Raw genomic sequence first — 17,680 nt, 5'->3', positions numbered from 1 at the left:
ATTATGGACTGGAGTTCATTATGTAGCCTATCCAACTCTCATTTCACCACTCACGACAGATACTCAATACTGTCTGCATGTACCTGTGAATACCCATGATGCGTTGTGTAATTCTGTGGCATTTGACACAATTACTGCCAGCACCTTATTAATGTGATTCTCTATTGAGCTGACAGTGTTGTATAAACAGTCACAACATGGTGGCTCAGCTAACTGAGCTCTGGCCATCAAGTGCATTTACTACAAACTCATGAAACTAATTTATCATACATTAATAACACAAACACACACACACATGCACAAGTACACACACAAACACAAATACACAGACATTCATTGGGACACACACACACACAAGCCTGTGCGCACGCACACAGACAAATAGCTGCTACACATAGGCAGTACACACATCTACATGCATACTTTGCAGACTTCAGATTTAAAAGTAGATTTTACACCAAGTCAGTGATGCATGATGTAATCTATTCCCACAAGGCACCATAATTAACACTGTAAATATTACAACATGCTGCACTAATACTGTCTCACACATAATGTGATTATCTCCCCCTGCGTATGTGTGCGTGTGTGTGTGTGTGTGTGTGTGTGTGTGTGTGTGTGTGTGTGTGTGTGTGTGTGTGTGTGTGTGTGTGTGTGTGTGTGTGTGTGTGTGTGTGTGTGTGTGTGTGTGTGTGTGTGTGTGTGTGTGTGTGTGTGTGTGTGTGTGTGTGTTTGTTTGTGTGTGCTGGAGGCATGAATCAATTGCAATTATATCCAATTACCAAACAGCCCCAAATAAATGGTGTCTGAGTTTCGGATTTCAGTTTGGCATCTTTGCATTTTGGCATCTTGTCCTGGAACAGAATAATGGAAGATTTGGAACATTGTAAAGCTAAATAAAGAATGCCTCCTCTCTGATGCCTCGATAAATAAATGACTAAGTAAGGACATCTTCATTTTAGTAACACCTTTCCTTACAGTTAAGTAGACAAAATGTTTCCCAAAATCTAAAATCTAAATTACCATCTTTTAAAAAAAAAATTCAAAACTCTCTTGTGGCGAAGATGGATGGTGTTTTTCCTTTATCGTTTACCAGTAATTTTCTATAGATTTACATAACATGCAGATGGGGTGAGAGGGAAAACAACAGATGGATTATATGTACGCTGGTGCCATTAGGGAACTAGTGCTGCATACCGGTAAGCCAGTAACCAGGCCCGGACTGGCCATCGGGAGCACCGGGAGTTTTCCCGGTGGCCTGGCCTGCACAGATAAAAAAAGAAAAAATTATAAAAAAAAATATATATATATAATCTTTTTTTATTATAATTATTATTTTTTTTGCCAGGCCATTGTTTCTAGTTGTGGCGGCGGCGCGGCGCGATAGTTAGATAACCTAGGTGGGTGGGGAACAACCAGGATTTCACTGTCTGCGACAGAGTTGGAGAACTATCTGACTCTCTCTCCCTCACGAGGATCACACACACACAATGGAGCCGTGCTGCCGCTTGTGATTGGTGGAGGCGGGACCAGGCGATACAACTGATTGACAGCGGAGGCGGCGAATGGAATGGCAGATGGCACTGATTGATTGATTGATTGGACATTTGGTAGCACTTTATAATAACACCCTGTTATAATACATTTATAAGGTATTTGTAGATAATGAACTAATCATGAACAAACCATTTATATACATTCATAAATGATTATTAAATCATTTATAACTATATTTGTATAACATTTACAGATTAGTTCTACATTATTTATAACTCATTATCAACATTGTTTGTACTTGATTTGTTCATCATTAAATAATGTTGTTTAATGTGTAGTAACACATTTGTAGATGCTTTGAAAAATGGATATGAAAAAACTACTATAGTGTATCTCCATTTATTTTTCATGTTCAACAAATGATTTGTTAAGACATTCATAAAACATTTATAAATCATTTGCAGATGCTATCGTGGGGGCCAATCTAAAGTGAAGCCTATTCATCATTAACAAGTGTCTAATACAGTTAATTATTTGTTTACTTTTTCATCACATGTTACAAATGTTGTAGCCAGCTTTCGGATACACCCTTCTTTGTGACATCAAACAGTGACAGAATTAGGACTAAAGATAAATGCAATTTTATTAACATATAAAATACATGTGCCCCTAGAAATACCAGCATCGCTCCTCAGAGCGACCGCCAGTGGTTCAATGGCGAGATTGAACAATAAGGGACTCAATCTGCAACCCTGTCTAGTGCCCCTCCCTATCTGAAAGTATTTGGAAATAGTCTTATTGGTTCGGACCGAGGCCTGTGGTGAAACATACAAGACCCTAATCCAAGCGCGGAAAGTGGGCCCGAACCCAAACCTCTCTAAAATTATATTTTCAATTAAAATCATATTCAATGCGATCAAACGCTTTCTGAGCATCGAGAGATAACAGAACCTCTGCTGTGGGCGGGGCTTCAGGAGAGTATATAATATTGAACAGCTTACGTATGTTACCAAAAAGCTGACACTCCAGAATAAAGCCTGTTTGATCCGGGTGTACCACTGTATGAATAACTGACTCCAGTCTACTGGCTAAAACTTTGGTTAAAATCTTATAATCACAGCACAGCAAACTGATTGGCCGATACGATTCACACTTCAGAGGGTCTTTTCCTTTTTTAAGAAGGACTGAAATTGTGGCCTGAGTCATTGTGGGTGGGAGTGACTCCCGTTCCAATGCCTCTGCATATACATCTTTTAAATTAGGAATTAGTTTGAGAGAGAATGTTTTAAAAAATTCTAAGTCTGGGGCTTTGCCACCCTTCATCTTCCTGATAGCTCGATCAATTTCAGACACAGAGATATTGCGGTCAAGATCAGACCTATCCTGGTCCCTTAAGGTCTGCAAATCAAGATCATCGAGAAACTGCACCATCTGTATATCCTCCCTCTTCTCAGAGGTGTAAAGGTTCTCATAGAACTCCTTAAATTGGTTATTAATTAGCTATTCCATCTGAAGTGTCAATCTCTGCAATAAGTCCGGCCTCTGCAGACTGTCTTAGCTGGTGACATAGCAATTTGCTGGCTCGTTCCCCATGTTCATAAAAATCCTGGCGAGATTTAAGATGAAGCTCCTCCACTGCCACAGTGGACAGGATGTCAAATTCTGTCTGCAGAGTAATTCTCTCCTTGTAGAGGTCAGTGGATGGTGAGGCTGAGTGTTTATGGTCAATTTCTTTTAATAAGGAAGTCAGTTCATTGAGGCCTGTTGAGCGTCTCTTATTCAGACCGGCATTAAAAGCTATTATCTGGCCCCGCAAGTATGCTTTCATCGCTTCCCAGAAGTTACAGTGGCTTGTGTCCGGATGTTTGTTAGTTTCTATGAAAAAATCTATTTGGAAGTTAATAAAATCAACAAACTTTTCATTCGACAATAAGCATGAGTTCAGCCGACATATTCGTTGTGGGGGTTCATTATTTGGAAATCCCAGTGCCATTGTAACTGGGCCGTGATCTGAGATAACAATACTCTCACAATCGCTTGACTTAAGAAATGGGAGGAGCCTTTTGTCAAGTAGAAGATAATCAATCCTGCTATAGGACTGATGTGCTGCTGAGAAGAAGCTATATTGTCTGGACCCTGGGTGTTTGTACCTCCATGCGTCAATCACTCTGTATGCCTGTAGAAAAGCATTAATAGTATCTGCTGATTTACTCAATGTTCCAGGTGTTGTTCTGGATCTGTCCATCAGGGGATATAGGACTGTATTTAGATCTCCCCCCACAATCAAATGATGACTATTAAAGTTTGGAAGCAGAGAAAAAAATCACGAAAAAAATTTGCATTGTCCCAGTTGGGAGCGTAGACACATGCCAGTACCACCGGTATATTAAACAGATGTCCCTGAACGAGAATATAGCGACCATCGCTGCCCGATATCACCTTTGATTGTGTGACCTTTGATGATTCCCGTGGAATCTACAGACAGTCTGTATTATTAACCCAGCTCATAAGACAAAACACCAAACCAAAATAGATATTAAAACAGTGTCTGTAGTGTTAACGAAAACATCGCCAGCTCCTAGCTGACCAGGAAAAGCAGATATAACAGTACAACATGTGCGCACCTAAATGATGTTTGCTTATCTCTATGAATAAGAATGGCTGTACCACGGAATTTGGCATCAAATTTGGAATGAAAAATCTGCGAGAAGCCCCCCCTCTTCAGCATATGATTATTATTAAGAAAATGTGTTTCAGTTAAAAAGGCTACATCTGTTTGCAATTTTGATAAGTGTGCACATATTTTACTGCGTTTCACTGGGTGATAAATCCCTTTGGTGTTCCATGTTGTAAATTTTGTAGTTGCCCCCGCAGTTTATTAGGATTAGGTACAGCCATACCGTGGTATAAAACAAGACATAATTACCTCCTGGTCATAGACAGCCCAGGCACAGAGCCCTTTAATTGACAGTAACCCTCTATAAAAACAATGCATTATTAAAGACATGAACAAAAATCACAAAAGAAAACAAGGATACAAACACAAAACACAGAACATCCCAAGACCCCCCTGCCGGCCCCTCCCCAAATGAGAGACTGCAGAAACCTCTACCCGTCTTTCCTCCTCTAACAAAACCATATTCAAAGCTTACCCTGTGGGGCTGAGCCTTACCAGAACCGTGTAACACTAAAACTGAAATAATACTAACCAGTCTAGCCACAATCAATCTTTTACCTTCTGTAGTAAACAAAAGAAACAAAAACAAAACACCTTCTTGTTAAAATTAAAACACTGGATTTACGGCAGCATGGCGTGCATATCATTGAAAATAATGGTCAAGAATAGAATAGATGGATAGTCCATCAAAAGGCACTCTAGAGTCCCTGAAATTCCCTCTTGTAAAGAGCCTCATTGATTTGATCCCGGAAGTGAATGGAATAGGGAACAGTCCTTCAAAATAAAACGCTACGTGCAAGCGTGACAATAGTATGAGCTGACTGTATCCACATAACATAGACATGGCCCGCTCTGTTTAACCTCACACAGACGGACCATATCATAGGAAAAAATGAAAACCACAGCCATTAAAGCTGACCAGTGATCCCGTATTCACTAAGCGCAACACCATTGTATTATAATGAGGCTGGCTGGCACAGCAAGACATACCATTCAGAACGGGCTTCCTATAACACAAAACTACGCAGTCATGGAGAAATAAAAGCTGAGGCGTTAAAGTGCTTCGTTTAGCAGTTACTGCGAAGTAATACAAAGGCCTCTCATTGGCGTCGATCACTGCATGATTTCCGTGGAATCTACAGACAGTCTGTATTATTAACCCAGCCCATAAACCAAAATAGATATTAAAACAGTGTCTGTAGTGTTAACGAAAACATCGCCAGCTCCTAGCTGACCCAGAAAAGCAGATATAACCTAAATGCTGTTTGCTGCCGTTCAATTAGAAAAAAAAAATACAAAATGAGCAAGCATACAGATACACACCTTTAGTTGTCGGAAACGCCCTTATTGGCGTCGTTCACTGCATGATTCCCGTGGAATCTACACAGTATTTATTAACCCAGCCCATAAGACAAAACAACAAACAAAATTAGATACAAATTTGATAAAACACTGTCTGTAGTATTAACGAAAACCTCGCCAGCTCCTATACTGAGCCCAGAAATCAGATATAAGAGTACAACAGGTGCGCACCTATAAAATGCTGTTTGCTGGTGTTAAATTCGAAAAAGAAAATACAAAGTAGGCAAGCATACAGATATGCACCTTTAGTTGTCGAAGGCGAGAAAGTGTCCACAAAACGTAAGTCTTTCTGTATTGTCCACTGGGCTTATAGTCCGTTGTGCACCTTATGGAAAATAAACGCTAAATCGACGCAACAAGTCCAATGTTGTCTCGTCTTGCCGTCACTACTTGGGATGCAAATTCTTCTGTATGAAGTCCTTTGCCTTTGCGGGGTCTTTGAAACTTGTGCACTTGCCATCCGATATTGTTATCTTTAGCTCTGCAGGGTACCACAAGCCAAAGCATACCCCCTCACATGACCTGAGCAAGCCCTGTGCTTCGCTAAACTGGGCCCGTTGTTTGGCCACGGTTTGCGTAAAATCTTGATGCGCGCGGATAGCGTCGCTGTCTCCGGTGGTCACTCGTTTACCCTGTCTGGTTCTCCGTAGAATTTCCTCCCTCTCTTGGAAGTAATGACATCTGACGATAAAGGTCCTCGGTGGGCCACCGTCTTCTCCACTTGATCTTGTGCGTAAAGTACAATGGGTAAAATCTAAAGTGGGTAATATGGAGAGGCCAAGTGCGTCTTTCAGGCACTGAGAGACATAGTCTGTCTGTCGCTTCCCGTCCTCTCTGCCTTCTTTTATCCCAGTTATACGCAGATTAAAACGGCGGGACAGAGCCTCCAAATCCTCATTTCGGACTTTCTGGGTCGCTAGTTCTTTCAGACCCTCCGTCAGACTGAACTATGACCTCTGCCAGTGGGTCTTGGACTTCCTGACGGGTAGACCCCAGGTGGTAAGAGCAGGCAACTGCACCTCCTCATCCATCACGCTCAACATAGGGGCTGCCCAGGGCTGTGTTCTGAGTCCCCTCCTCTACTCCCTGTACACACATGACTGTGTGGCACAGCGGAACAACAACACAATCATCAAATTTGCTGATGACACAGTAGTGGTGGGCCTGATCTCTGCCAACGATGAGAGGGCCTACCTGGAAGAGGTAGAGAATCTGTCGCAGTGGTGTCAGGAGAACTGCCTCTCCCTGAACATCAGCAAAACAAAAGAGATGATTGTGTACTTCAGGAGGTCGGGGGTCAGGGACTACAGCCCCCTCAGCATCGACGGTGCATCGGTTAAGAGAGTGAACAGTTTCAAGTACCTCGGAGTCCACATATCCGAGGACTTGACATGGACCACACACATTGACAGTGTTGTGAAGAAGGCACAGCAACGCCTCTACTTCCTCAGGCGCCTAAGGAAGTTCCAAGTCAGTCAGAAGATCCTTAAGAACTTCTACTCATGCACAATAGAGAGCATCCTGACTGGCAATATCACCTCCTGGTTTGGGAATAGCACCGCACAAGACCGTAGCAGACTACAGAGAGTGGCCCGTTCAGCCGAACGCACAATTGGAGGGGGGCTTCCCACTCTTCAGAACATTTACAACAAGCGGTGCATGGGTAAGGCTAAGAGAATTATCAAAGACTCCAGCCACCCAAACAACTGCCTCTTTGAACTGCTGCGGTCAGGCAAGCGATACCGGAGTCTCATGGCAAGCACAGAAAGACTCAGAAGGAGCTTCTATCCCATCAGGCCATCAGGATGCTCAACGAACAATAACACTATGTAACAACCATCAAATGCACTCACAGCACACACATCCACACGCACACACTCACTTAAGGCGAGACACCCCAGGTGAATAGGCAAATATACTTTTTTTGTTGATTTTGAGATTTTGTTATATTTTGCTTCCAAAACATGTCTTCTATGAAACTAGTGACAATAAAACGTCAGTAACACACATTAAGTTGTTTATTTTACTTCATTTTGCCTTATTGCATTCATAAATGTGCACATATTTAATGGTGAAGTGCCTCATTTGCATATATAAACATAAATTTCCGAAAACTTGCAATATATTTTTTCTTAGTTTATATGTACATAACAAACTGGGAAAGTTTCATAGTGATATCTATTCAAATATGTTTTGCCTATTAGGGGGTACTACACTGTACTACACTGTTTGTAGCCTGTGTGTAGTTCTGTTCAGTTCAATAACAACATCATTATTATTATTATTCAGTTATCAGGCATGTGTTTAGGTTGTCTATTACTAATGGTTTGATTAGGTATTGTGTTTGTAAATATCTGTTAAAAAAAAGGCATTTTACAATGGCATTTTACAATACAGAACTTTGAAGGCGTTTTCCCAAAAATTAGTTTTAAGAGTTTTTCCAATCAATCAATCAATCAATCAATCAATCAATCAATCAATCAATCAATCAATCAATAAGGGGTCAAGTGTGGTGGTTGGAGAAGACACTGCTCCAACAGTGTCTTCTGGCAAAATGAGAGAGAGTGTGTGGGGCGGGGGAGGGCCTTTTAAGCACACTACAGGCAGCTTCTCAATTGGCTGATTGCTGCCGATCTAAATTCAGCATGATTATCCAAAATGGCGGTCCGCTGCCATTCATTTCGATGCTCTAGTCAAAACAATGGACTTCTTCGTCTTCTTGTGTCACCTTCCCCCACTGTCAGTGCTAGGGATCGCTTTCGGAGCAGACACTCCTTGGCTACAATCAGTGTTAATTTTGGCAGCTATTTTCATTTTAGTTTTAGTCTTAGTCATGTGTCAAGTGCTCCTTTTTCGTTTTCATCATATTTAGTCATCTTTATTTATTTTTCGTTTAGTCAGTTTTAGTCAACTAAATGTCTGAGCATTTTAGTCTTAGTCAGTTTTTGTCTCAATTTTGTCTTTTTTGTTTTAGTCTAGATTTAGTCAACGAAAAACGGATGTCATTTTTGTCTATTTTTAGTTAATGGAAAAAAAATTGTCAGAAGTCAGAAATAGTCAACATGGAACATTTTCTGATTTAAATTGCGTATTTATTTTTTAACCTAGGGGCATCTGAGTCGGCGGCACAAGTGATACACAGGAAGTATATATGTTGGTGTAGACATGGTCCAATGTATTGTTGCTCCTACAGTATATGTTGGTGTAGACATGGTCCAATGTATTGTTGCTCCTACAGTATATGTTGGTGTAGACATGGTCCAATGTATTGTTGCTCCTACAGTATATGTTGGTGTAGACATGGTCCAATGTATTGTTGCTCCTACAGTATATGTTGGTGTAGACATGGTCCAATGTATTGTTGCTCCTACAGTATATGTTGGTGTAGACATGGTCCAATGTATTGTTGCTCCTACAGTATATGTTGGTGTAGACATGGTCCAATGTATGCATCAAAGAGAGCATTACGGATGTGGTGACGTTGTTTCTGACCAGAGAGACGACGCTGAACTCTGTCTGTCTTCTGTTTGCTGTGTCTTTCCTTTCTCTCTGCCATGTCTGTCCTCTCTCTGCTGTGTCTGTCCTCTCTGTCATGTCTGTCCTCTCTCTCTCTGCTGTGTCTGGCAGCGGTTTATTCTATAACAGGATACTGTAAACTAAGTAAACAGAACACACAGTAGTACTAGTAGTAGTACACACTGATTGCAATCTGCTTGTATAAAAACATTATATAAAATCACATTCTGAGGTCAGTGTTAAAGTGCCACATGGAAGAGGTCTGGTTAGTGGTTAGAGTTAGAGGTGGTCTAGGTCTGGTTAGGGTAACTTAGGGGTAGTTAAGCATTCATTATAATTTATTATTATTATTTAGATAGATGGATGTAAAGTGCTAGACCAACTCTTAACCCCTATCCGGACCTAGACCACCTCTAAGTCACAACCCTAACTTAGGGGTTAAAGTTAGAGGTGGTCTAGGTCTGGTTAGGGGTTAGGGTTGGAGGTGGTCTAGGTCTGGTTATACTGATCCGATACCAGTGCATACATTTAAAAAAAAATATATATATTATATACATTATAAAACTTTTTTTCTTTTCTTTTTTACAGCTACTGTTTTATATATACTGTTTTTTTCGTAATAACTAGAAAGTAGGGATGCTCGATATTGGCTTTTTTACCGATACCGATATACCGATATTGTCCAACTCTTCATTTCCGATACCGATATCAACCGATACCGATATATGCAGGGTTTCCCCCCCAAAAAAACTGAATAATTTCAGGTAATTAACATTACATATATCTTGTTGTGTAATTAACACAACATTATGCATACTTTGACAATAAATTAAATAATAATTTGTTCTTACTTGCTTGCCTGGGTAAATAAAGGTTAAATAAATGTAAAAAAAATAAATAAAAAACAATGATTTTAATTTTGTTTAAACCGATACCGATATTTTCCGATATCACATTTTTATGCCAATATCGGCCGATAATATCGGTAGGCCGATAATATCGGACATCCCTACTAGAAAGTAATAGTATTTATTCAACAACAGGTGATTGTATAGATTAGTATTAGTATCATTCATTGACAACTAAGCTCAATGAGTTCACCCACGGAATGGTTGTTGGTACATTTGTTCCGCACGGATGTTACACGTTGTTGCGTACTTCCTATCCAGTCGGCTCCGTTTAGGTTAGGTTAGAGCTAATTATTTTGTCTCGTCTTGTTTTAGTCAACAATATCAACATACATGAAGAGAAATTTCGTCCTGGTTTTTGTAAATTACATTTTTGTGTCCTCAGTTGTGGTCAACGATATTTAATAAACTATTTAGTCTCGTTAGCGTGACATGGTCTTCAATAACGTGACGTCACGTCTCGTTGTCGTCATGAAAAAAAAAACTTCGTTGACGAACATCTTTTGTCATCAATTTAGTCAACAAAATTAACACTGGCTACAATGGTGGTCAATAATTTTCGCCATCAGCGGTGACTGGACCACTCACAACCGGACGTGGTCACTCGTCCGAACGGCTTGTCAAAGGACACTCGCCGGATGTTTCATCGTGTAACTCGATAATGGAATCACGCAATAGGTTGAGTGTGGTGATGATTGAATGGCGGCAAATTCAACTTTCCAACAATGTATTCATGTTGTAGAGCAATTTATGGATACTCCACAGGCTGCTTCAGAGTGTGAGCATTTTATTTATTTATTTATTTATAACCTTTATTTAGCCAGATAAAACATTAAGAACAGGTTTCTTATTTACAATGTCGATCTGGTCCAAGAGTACAAATATACATATATACATACGAACACATACACATACACACCAATAACAAAATAAAAACACAGTTAAGCCTTTCACTGCCACACGACAGCAGGTTAACCCTTTCACTGTCACATGACAGAAGGTTAACCCTTTCACTGCCACACGACAGCAGGTTAACCCTTTCACTGCCACACTACAGAAGGTTAACCCTTTACTATCACACTACCGACGGTTACGGGTTAACCTTCTGTAGTGCGGCAGTGAAAAGGTTAAGAATCATACACATGAGCAAATAAACAACAAACAAACAAACACGTGGACAGCCTATGTGCAAAAGAAATAAATGGGAGGATTAGTATGTGTGTGCGTGTGCATGCAAACAGATGCGTGTGTCTAGAATTGACCATTATGCACATGCCTTTTGACAAAGTAATCAATGTCTTGTTAATCACTACACACCTGCTGAGTTAGCTCCTCCTGCATGGCTATGCCAACTAAAAAATCGACATCGTTGGCTCCCTCCAGCTGCCGGTGAGGTACGGAGACAAGACACTGCCTGCCTTCGAGTTCAACATCGCACGCCACGGGACCAACCTCCTCGGCCTCGACCTCTTCAGTGGCCTCGGTTTCTCTCTGCTGGACACCACTGGCTCAGAGATCCACATCGTCACCGCCGTCTCCCGGCAGCAACAGTGGCCTACACTGTTCAACGGCGTGGGCTGCCTCAAGTTTTTCATTCACCAGCCCCTGCTCGACCAAAAGGTGACTCCTGTCATCCAGCCCCTTCACCTCTCCCCCCTAGCTCTCCACTATGACACTGCCACGAGCTACAGAAGATGCCGGACGACTCTGCGTGGACCTGAGAGCGGTAAACATGGCCATCGTCCCTGATAAATACCCGCTTCCGACCACAGAGGAGCTCACTGCCCAGTTCCACGGGTCCAAGGTGTTTTCCAAACTGGACCTTCGTCAGGGGTACCTCCAGGTACAACTACACCCAGAGAGCCGCAACCTCACTGCGTTCATCACCCACAGGGGGTCTTCCGTTACAAACGCATGGATTTTGGCTTAAGCTCCGCCCTCAGCTGCTTCCAAAAGATCATGGCCTCCGTCTTTGCTGGGATCCGCGGGGTGGCCATCTACCTCGATGACATTGTGGTGCACGGGGCCACCATCAAGAGTCACAACGCGAGCCTCCACAGCGTATTCAGTGCGATGGCGAAGCACCACCTCACACTCAACAGCGAAAAGTGTGTCTTCACCACCACGACCATCGAGTACGTTGGGTTCCGCCTCTCGGTTGATGGCATGTACCCGCTCCAGTCAAACACAGAGGCCATACACCGTGTCCCAGAGCCCACCTCAGCTGCCCAGGTGGCCTCTTTCCTGACGGCGTACTACCTCCGCTTCCTGCCACATTACTCCGCCACAACTGCACCACTGTGAAAGCTGTTGAAGCAGGGCGAGCCCTGGCTCTGGACGCCTGCCTGCTCGGACGCTGTGCACCTGGTCGAGCTCCTCCACACTCCCCTCCAAGAGACAGTGTCGCTGCAGGAGCTCCAGGACGCCTCGGCTGCTGACCCCGTCCTCTCTGCGCTCTCAACCTACATCAGACAGGGTTGGCCGGCGAGGACACCTGACGAGCTGCTCCCCGACTGCACATGCAGGGATGAGTTGTCGTGCTGAGAGGAGAGTTGAGTAAACATGCAACTGGAAGGAGAGAAGGAAAGAAACATGCATGTACAGTACACACACACACAAACTCACACGCAGACACATACACACACACACACACACACAAACTCACACGCAGACACATATACACACACACACACACACACACACACACACAGACACACACGCGCAAACTCACACACAGACACATACACGCACGCAAACACACACACACAAACTCATTCACTGACACATACACACACACACGCAGACAGACATGCACACACACACACACACACACACACACACACACACACACACAAACTCACACGCAGACACATACACACACACACACACACACACACACAAACTCACACGCAGACACATACACACACACACACACACACACACACACACAAACTCACACGCAGACACATACACGCACACACACACACACAAACTCACACGCAGACACATATACACACACACACACACAAACTCACACGCAGACACATACACGCACACACACACACAAACTCACACGCAGACACATACACACACACACACACACACAAACTCACACGCAGACACATATACACACACACACACACACACACACACACACACACACACACACAGACACACACACACACACAAACTCACACGCAGACACATACACACACACGCGCAAACTCACACACAGACACATACACGCACGCAAACACACACACACAAACTCATTCACTGACACATACACACACACACAGACATGCACACACACACACACACACACACACGCACACACACACACGCACGCACACACACACACACACACACACACACACACACACACACACACACACACACACACACACACACACACACACACACACACACACACACACACACACACACACACACACACACACACACACACACACACACACACACACACACACACACACACACACACACACACACACACACACACACACACACACACACACACACACAGACAGACGCTAGCTAGAATAGGTGCACTCACCAGAGCCAGCGGTTTTTATTGTATCTGTGAGTGATTGGCGACAGCCTGTAAAAGATAAAGATGAGAGATAGACAGATACACATAGCAGGCTTGCCCTCAGTTTGGAATTCTATAATACATTTACTGGGAATTCAAATTCAATTTAGCAAATGTGAATTGGGTTTGATAGCACCAAAGCAAGCAGAAACTCATCTGTCTGTCTACATTCTCCTCATCTCCTCCATTTAGTGAGGCTTTCAAAATAGCGTAGAGGGGAAAGCATCCCAGGTTTGCTCTATTGTGTTTCACACTAGCTAAAAGCTTTGTGTTGAGTTCTTGGGGTCCTAGAATTGGTGATACACAGAAAGCTATCCTTCTGTGAGAAGGTTTGTATTCCAGGTTTTAAAAGTCTGTTTGGTCAGCAAAGCTTACCCTGCATCTCCCAGCATGGTATTGCAACTGTGTATGCTTGTGGGTATGCTGCACATACCTGTGTGTGTGTGTGTGTGTGTGTGTGTCTGTGTGTGTGTGTGTGTGTGTGCGTGCGTGCGTGCGTGCGTGCGTGCGTGCGTGCGTGCGTGCGTGCGTGCGTGCGTGCGTGCGTGCGTGTGTGTGTGTGTGTGTGTGTGTTCGCTTCCATACAGTACCTAAAGGGCAGATGGTGGAGATATGCAGAGACACAATATTGCTTGTCACAGCAGCCCAGACCATGTGAAGGTTAAGTGGTGGGGAGAAAGACCCTCTGTTTTTAGAGGCATAGCACCTCTATGATCGGCAGAGTCACTGACTCACTCACTCAATCATTCACTCATTCATTCACAGTTAGCCCATCTGCCCCTAGTGGCAGCTCATGGGGTAGTGTGTAGGGTGACCATATTTGATTTCCAAAAAAGAGGACATGCTGGCCCCAGCCTCGAGATACATAATGATAGTCTCAAAGTTTACTCAAATATTCTCCACTATATTTAAAGTATGCCTGTATGGATATAAAATGATTATTCATATTATTTTATATAACACAATAATATCTCTCTATAACCAAAGACACACCAAACCAAAGTTACTCAACAATCAACATATTTTATTATGCCTAAAATTATCTCTCTGACAAATCTCAATGGCACAAGAAAAATCAACCTGTAACAAAATACCATGCAACCATGAAACCCGGACATTTTAATGAATTTATAACCCCCCCCCCCCCCGACAAGGCGTGAAAAGAGGACATGTCCGGGCAAAAGAGGACGTTTGGTCACCATAGTAGTGTGCTGTGTGTAGTGGCAGCTCATGGGGTAGACCAGTTAGCTTTGCATTTGTGTGTCCTTGTTTTTAGCTAGGAGCAAGTAGATGCAGTAGTGAGAGAGGCAACTGGGCTGGAGAAGCGACATTGTACTTAGCATAAATAGAGGTGCTCTTGCGCCTGTTATCGATGTTATCTATTGGTCCATCTAGACTATTGGATCAATGCACCGCCTATGGCTGAGTGTGAACAGCTGTCAATATATTAGCCTCTACACCGCATCTTGGTTCACACACACTTCATGAAAACTACTCCAAATGAAGGAGAATGCCATTCTATTTGAATAAGTCACACGTATTCTTCCTGTGCCCCAGAACAGTTAAAGGTCAAATCTGGGGCTGGTCCATACACAATGAATGGGGCTCTGACTTCATAAAGCCATACCATGGTTGTGTTGCTCTTACAGCCAAATTCGATTTATATTAATTTATATTATTCATGAACAATAATAACAAAATACAAATACACATTTTAATTTTAATAATTTGGGTTTGTAAAACTAACATTGCAGCCTCATAAATTCAGAGCGCCTATCATTGTGGAACAGCCCCAGATTTTTAAATCACTGATTGGAGGGTTCTCTCTCAGATTTTTCTCAGAGTGGTGTGTGTTCATGAATACTGACTGAACTGTTCTTTGGGTTTACTGTATTTAACTGTACGCTACAATTCAGGAAACACAGTAAGTGAGAAGTTTTGAACTTGTGTCACTTAACAGTCAGTAAAGATAGCAACTTGATGCTTGCCTTTTTGACAGCATTGATAAGGCTGCATTGTCAATGGTGCATCATTTCTTTCCACTTTTTTTCTTTTTTAAATCACAAAGAATATTTTTTTTTCATCTTTGTTTTATGTTAGGGTAGGATGTGAGGTCAAGTCAAGTATATTGATCACATACACATTAGCATGGCAGTGGAAGTCTTTGTTCCTGTTTGTTACTCATCCTATGCAATACATGTATTATGGAGGTATCTGCTGGGGTTTGGGTTAGGTTCATATAGTGTATTCATACTTGTATCATTGTACATAATAATATTGTACATACATAAGATTAGCATATTACTCAGTAGCTTCATTATATGTATATTCCACTGACTGCACTTTACTGTTACCTTGCACTCTGGTTAGATGACAACTTATTTTCATTGTACTGCACTCACACTGTACTTGTGCTGTACAATGACAATACATTTTAATCTAATCTAATCTAATGAAGCGACAGTGGTGTGGAGATTTGGACGAGTCATAAGGTTCCAGTCTGTATTTTATTTTTTTATTATTTTTTAAACAAACATATAAACAAACATGACAACACACGATAAGATATACAAGCATTAATTAACAGTGCATATCCAATGAAATCACCATTTAGTTAAATGTCTTATAAAGGATATACCCCTAATACCTGTTATCTAGTACCCTACACACATATGCTCTAGCTCGTACCCCCCCCTCCCGGACCCCCCATTGGATAATTCATCCATTATAACTTGTTCCTACCAGACACTACCTTTATATGCTAGCTTTTATTCTCTCCACCACTTCTAACCACATTGTCATTTTGGATTCATTGAGACCCAAAATTCTTGCTGTAGATATTTCTTGATAAATCACATCGAGATATGTAAGAATCCAGACCTTCCGGCACATTTTTTCCGGTTGAAACCATCGTGATGCTATCAGCTTTTTAGCCACTGTGATACCAGATAAAACCAATCTCTTTAGCTGTGGATGTACTGCACACTCAAAGACATCATTCAGCAGTAATACAGAGGGGTGTACGGGTATATTCAGAGTTAAGAGATTTGATAATTGTTGGGTCACTTCTTTCCAGAATATCTTAACTGGTGGGCAGTCCCAGTACATGTGCATAAATGTCCCCTCGTCCCCATTTGTACATAAGGAGCATTTGGGGTCTTGTTTAAGACCCATTTTGTTCAGTTTTATAGGAGTTAAGTATATGTCCTGTGAATATAGTTAAGATTGATTTGTTGATGGTCCGGGTTCCTTGATGCAAGTCGAACATTTGCCCAGGCTTCTTGCCAGTCAAAATCTATCTCCAGGTCTGGTATATCCCTCCTCCAGACTGAGTCTAGATGGAGGGTTTCATATGTGGATGTTAGTAATTGATGATAAAAATCTGAAACAAAACCTCTCGATGTCTCTCTTTCATAGAAGAATTTGTGGTATCTGTGGTGTACAATTGGTATCCTTAATGGAACACTGTGAGCCTTCAAACATGCCAATAACTGTGCGTAAAAGTAATATGTGGACTTGGTGAGATAATTTTTTTTGCGTATTTCATCATAACTACAAAAACCCTGTTTGTTGAAAACATCTCCTAATGAGTGTATGCCTTGCTTTTCCCATCTAGGGAATCTTATAGGTTGTTTTCCAATCAAGAGTGCATTGTTATTGAATAAGGGAGTATGATTATGCCATTTATGTGGGATAGAATATTTTTTTTGTGTTTCACGCCATATCCGGATCGCATGAGTAATTATGGGGCCAAATTTCCGTTCGCATTGCTTAATTGATAATTTGGTGTATACTATGTCCTTCAGCCTATGTGGAGCTACTATATTTTCTTCAAAATTTCTCCAGGATACTGATGCTTGGGGATCAAACCATCTTGTCAGTGGTCTTAAAGTGTACGCCTTAAAATAGTGGTAGAAATCTGGAAATGCCATACCACCGTCTGCCCTGTTTCTCTGTGCGGTGGATCTTTTTATACGTGGTGGTTTGTTATTCCAAATAAATGTGTATGTGGAGGAGTGTAATTTTTTCCAGTAACCCTCTGGAGGGGGTAACGGTAGCATTGAGCTGAAGAAGTTGATTCTAGGTAGGACGTCCATCTTAACTATT

Source organism: Notolepis coatsorum (genome assembly GCF_963971535.1).
Source record: "Notolepis coatsorum genome assembly, chromosome: 8".
Taxonomy (NCBI): domain Eukaryota; kingdom Metazoa; phylum Chordata; class Actinopteri; order Aulopiformes; family Paralepididae; genus Notolepis; species Notolepis coatsorum.
The sequence above is the reverse complement of the archived record's forward strand: the minus strand, read 5'-3'. Positions refer to the sequence as shown.